The 5,616-nt window shown below is 41.7% G+C and overlaps 1 non-coding gene across 1 annotated transcript; it reads left to right on the top strand.

Annotated features, from left to right (window-relative positions):
• Nucleotides 1–4,859: 4,859 nt before the first annotated feature.
• Nucleotides 4,860–4,963, top strand: LOC148548474 (small nucleolar RNA R71). The gene has a single exon (XR_015898364.1). It is a non-coding gene; the product is annotated as a small nucleolar RNA R71 (small nucleolar RNA).
• Nucleotides 4,964–5,616: the final 653 nt, after the last annotated feature.

The following is a 5,616-nucleotide window of genomic DNA, read 5'->3' as shown; positions in this document are numbered from 1 at the left end:
TGAAACACCAAACTTAATTCTTTGCAATGCACAGAAACTACTTCACCCTTTTTATTGAAACAAATAAAAGAAACAGCAAAAGGGTATTACCTCAGGTTGGGTTGCCTCCCAACAAGCGCTTCTTTAACGTCATTAGCTTGACGGTCAACTTCCTCAGTTGAGGTGATATTTAACCTTGTCCTTCTCCTCCACATCTCCCAAGTAATGTTTGAGTCTTTGACCGTTCACAATGAAGGTTCGTTGTGACTTTTCTTCCATGATTTCTACTTGTCCATATTGGGAGACCTTGGTGACAAGGAATGGTCCAGACCACCTTGATTTTAGCTTCCCTGGAAATAGCTTCAGCCTAGAATTGTAAAGCAATACTTTTTGTCCTTCTTCAAATTTCCTTGGGGCTATGTTGCTGTCATGCTTCTTCTTTGCTCTTTCTTTATAAATTTTGGCATTCTCATAAGCTTCAGCTCTGAATTCTTCCAACTCTTGGATTTGCAACATCCTTCTTTCTCCAGCAGCTTTGCTGTCCAAGTTCAAAAGTTTCAAGGCCCAGTATGCCTTGTGCTCCAACTCCAGTGGCAAATGGCAAGCTTTTCCATATACTAGTTGGAAAGGAGACATTCCAATTGGTGTTTTGAAAGCTGTCCTATATGCCCAAAGAGCATCATCTAGCTTAATCGACCAGTCCTTCCTTGAAGTTCCCACAGTCTTTTCCAGGATTCTTTTGAGTTCTCTGTTAGATATTTCGGCTTGCCCACTTGTCTGTGGATGGTATGGTGTGGCTACCTTGTGTTTGACTCCATATTTTAGAAGCAATGCCTCTAATGGTTTGTTGCAGAAGTGGCTTCCTCCATCACTGATGATTGCTCTTGGAACCCCAAAACGGCAAAAAATGTGTTTTCTGAGGAAGTTCATGACTACCTTATTATCATTGGTTGGAGTTACTATTGCTTCAACCCATTTGGAGACATAGTCTACTGCCACAAGAATGTAATTATTTGAGTATGAGGAGGGAAAGGGTCCCATGAAATCTATCCCCCATACATCAAACAATTCAAGTTCCATAATGAATTGTTGTGGCATTTCATTTCTTCTTGGCAGGTTCCCCGCTTTCTAGCATTCATGGCAGTGCTTCACTAGTTCCTTTGCATCTTTGAAGATAGTGGGCCAATAAAAACCACACTGCAACACCTTAGCTGCTGTTCTTTCTCCTGCAAAATGTCCTCCATAAATGGAGCCATGGCAGTCCCATAAGACTTCCCTTCCTTCTTCCTCTGATATGCATCTTCTGAGTATGCCATCCGAACATTTTTTGAACAAGTATGGTTCGTCCCAGATGAAGTATTTGGCATCATTTACCAATTTCTTCCTTTGATGCTTGTTAAATTCCAACGGCAAACTCCCAGTGGCCTTGAAGTTTGCTATGTCTGCAAACCAGGGTGCCTTGTGAATTACCATGAGTTGTTCATCAGGAAAGCACTCATTTATATGTGTGCTTTGTGCGCTTCCTTCTTCACATGGTATCCTTGATAAATGGTCTGCCACCTTGTTCTCTACACCCTTCTTGTCTTTGATTTCAATGTCAAATTCCTGCAACAAAAGAACCCATCTAATAAGATTCTTGTTTAGCAAGTAAGTACTTTAAAGCTGAATGATCAGTGAAGACAATGACTTTAGATCCAATGAGATAGGATCTAAATTTGTCAAATGCAAATACTATTGCCAAGAGTTCTTTTTCAGTGGTTGTGTAATTCCTTTGGTTATCATTCAAGACTTTACTGGCATAATAAATCACATGTACCAAATTGTCTTTCCTTTGTCCTAACACTGCCCCAATAGCAAGGTCTGATGCATCACACATCAGTTCAAAAGGTAAGTTCCAATCAGGTGGGGCAATGATAGGTGCAGAGGAAAGTTTTTGCTTCAAAAGTTCATAGGCTAGCATGCAATTTTTATCAAATACAAAGGGTGTATCAGAGACAAGCAAGTTACTCAAAGGTTTGGCTATTTTAGAAAAGTCTCTAATAAACCTTCTGTAAAAACCAGCGTGTCCCAAAAAACTCCTAACTGCCTTGACATTACTTGGTGGAGGTAGTTTTTCAATGAGTTCCACCTTAGCTCTGTCCACCTCAATGCCTCTATTAGAGATTTTGTGGCCAAGGACTATTCCTTCTGTGACCATGAAATGACACTTTTCCCAGTTTAATACTAGGTTAGTCTCTTGGCACCTCTTAAGCACCAAGGCAAGGTGGTGTAGGCAGCTAGGAAAAGAATCTCCAAACACAGAAAAATCATCCATGAAGACCTCAATAAATTTTTCAATCATGTCCGAAAAGATGGACAGCATGCATCTTTGGAAAGTGGCAGGTGCATTGCACAATCCAAAGGGCATGCGTCTATAAGCAAAAACTCCATATGGACAAACAAATGATGTTTTCTCTTGATCTCTAGGATCAACTACTATCTGATTATAGCCTGAGTATCCATCCAAAAAGCAATAGTAAGCATGTCCTCCAAGCCTTTCAAGCATCTGATCCATGAATGGGAGTGGGAAATGATCTTTTCTGGTGGCTTCATTGAGCTTTCTGTAGTCTATGCACATCCTCCACCCAGTGACAGTTCTTGTGGGTATGAGTTCGTTCCTCTCATTTGGCACCACAGTTATGCCACCTTTCTTGGGAACTACATGGATGGGACTAACCCATGGGCTATCAGAAATGGGGTAGATTACCCCTGCCTGCCATAACTTCATGACCTCCTTTTGTACCACTTCTTTCATGACGGGATTCAATCGTCTCTGAGATTGGATGGAGGGTCTAGCATCCTCTTCTAACAAGATTTTATGCATGCATATGGATGAACTTATCCCCTTCAAATCAGCTAGGGTCCATCCAATGGCATCTTGATGAGTTTGTAGCACCTTGATCAATTCTTCTTCCTGTTCTTGACTCAGGGCAGAGCTAATGATAACAGGATGACTCTCATCACTACCCAAGTATGCATACTTGAGATTAGGGGGCAATGCTTTGAGCTCAGGTTTTGGTGCTTCCTTCTCTTCTTTCACTATCTCTGGCATGCTTGGCATGGTTGTTTCAGCAGCCTTGATGTCACTAACTTCTATGTCCTTGGTGAACTCCTCCTCTGCCACTTCCTTTGTTGTTTCCTCAAAGGTTTCTTGTACTGCAATGTCCACTACATCCACCCTCATGCATTCCCTTATTGATTCTGATGGATAGCTCATTGCCTTGAATACGTTAAACACCAATTTCTCATCATGTAGTCTAAGAGTGAGTTCACCCTTTTGTACATCTATGATAGCTCCAGCAGTAGCCAGGAAAGGTCTTCCCAGAATTATTGAATCTTTGGCTTCTTCCTCCATATCTAACACCACAAAATCAGCAGGAAATATAAAATCTCCCACTTTCACCAACAAATCCTCAACTATCCCATGAGGGAATTTAAAAGTTCGATCTGCCAATTGGAGGGCCATTCTTGTTGGTTTGGCTTCCTCAATCTTCATTCTTCTCATCATTGTTAGAGACATCAAATTGATACTGGCCCCTAAGTCACACAAGGCCTTCTCCACCATGACTTCTCCTATGATGCAGGGGATTTGGAAACTGCCTGGATCCTTCAATTTCTGAGGCAATTTGTGCTGAATGATGGCACTGCATTCTTCAGTTAACAACACAGTTTCCTCATTTCTCCAGCTTCTCTTCTTGGTCATCAATTCCTTTAAGAATTTTGCATATAGTGGCATTTGCTCTATTGCCTCAGCAAAGGGAATGTTGATTTGAAGCTTCTTGAAAATCTCCAAGAACCTGGAGAATTGGCCATCCTTTTCACTTTTCATCAAACGTTGAGGATATGGTGCCTTAGGTGTATAAGGCTTCAGGACCTCTTTTTCTTTTTCTTTTGCTGCAGACGATGTAAAAGATTGTCCTTGTTCCTTATCTCTCACATTTTCCTTTGCTTCATCCTCTGTGGTTTCCTTTGAGATCTCCTTTAGATTTTTCCCACTTCTGAGGGTTATAGCCTTACATTCTTCCCTTGCAATAGCCTTGGCAGCATGAGAAACGCTTGTCCCAGGGGTTTGCTTAGACAAATACACAATTTGATTTTCTAGCTTCTGGATGGCAGCTCCTTGGTTTTGCAGGTTAGAATTTACTTCTTCCTTAAAAGCTTTCAATTCGGTTATGTCTTGACTCATGGTTGCAAGCATTCCTTCTATCCTGTTTAATTGATCTTGAAATTGTTGGTTCGGGTTAGGTTGGGTAGGTTGATTATTTTGGCCATGATATGGTGGTTGAGAGTAAGTGTTTTGTGTGGCTTGGTATGATCTTTGGTTAGATTTTTGGTATGTGGAATCATTATGTTGGTTGTGGTTGTAAGGTTTGTGGTTTTGTGGTTGGGTTTGTTGGTTTCCCCACCCAAAGTTTGGGTGGTTTTTCCATCCTGGGTTGTAAGTGTTGGAATGTGGATCATATGATTGCCTTTGTTGGTTTCCCACATAGTTGGCCTCTTCCCGATCACCTCCTTCAGTGTTTTCTTCCTCTTGATCTTGTGTGTGTATTGCCGCCACTTGTTTTGTTTCTAATTTCCTGGTGAGCTCTGCTAGTTGCTTGGCAAACACCTTGTTTTGGGCTAGAATTGTATCAACATGGTTCAGCTCCATGACTCCCTTAGTGTTGTGTCTCTCTGATGCATAGTAGTACTCATTCTCAGCCACTGTCTCAATCACTTCAATGGCTTCTTCCACAGTCTTTTTCCTGTTCAATGAACCTCCTGATGAATGGTCTACAGCCTTCCTTGATTCATAAGATAGTCCATCATAGAAAATATGCAATTGCACCCAGTCATGGAACATGTCTGGTGGGCATTTCCTTGTCAAATCCTTGAATCTCTCCCATGCCTCGTAGAGAGTTTCACCATCTTGTTGTCTAAAAGTCTGAACCTCAGATCGAAGCCTATTGACCTTTTGTGGGGGGTAGAAACGTGCCAAAAACTTGCTTTCCACCTCGTCCCATGTTGTTAGGCTCCCCCTTGGGAATGATTCCAGCCACTTAGCTGCCTTGTCCCTAAGTGAAAATGGGAACAAAAGCAATTTATAGGCATCTTCCTGGACTCCATTGGACTTCACAGTGTCGCAAATTCTCAGGAATTTTGTGAGATGTTGGTTTGGGTCTTCATTAGCACTTCCACCAAATGAACAATGATTCTCCACAAGTGATATTAGCTGTGGTTTGAGCTCAAAATTGTTGGCCTGAATGGGTGGTTTCTGGATGCTGCTACCACAATTCCCAGAGGTTGGGTTTATGTATGAACTAAGAACCCTCCTCTCAGGAATGGCATTGTTTCCATCAGCTCTCTCATGGTTGTGAATTTCTCTATCCATGTTGAGATCTAAAGCTTCCTCAAAATTGTCCTCAGATTCTCCTTCAGATTCTTCTTCTCCCAGTATTCTCTTCCCTCTTGCTTCCCTTCTAAGTCTATGAAGGGTCCTCTCTGGTTCGGTATATGGAGGAGTTGATGTCTCTCCTCTCCTACCTGTCATACAAGAACACAGCACAGGCAACAAACAAGTGAAATACTCTTGGTTAATGGAAGAGTATGGTTAGAGCA

Source organism: Arachis ipaensis, chromosome B8 (genome assembly GCF_059453495.1).
Source record: "Arachis ipaensis isolate K30076 ecotype BB chromosome B8, ASM5945349v1, whole genome shotgun sequence".
Lineage (NCBI taxonomy): Eukaryota > Viridiplantae > Streptophyta > Magnoliopsida > Fabales > Fabaceae > Arachis > Arachis ipaensis.
This window is presented reverse-complemented; position numbering and strand designations above follow the sequence as displayed.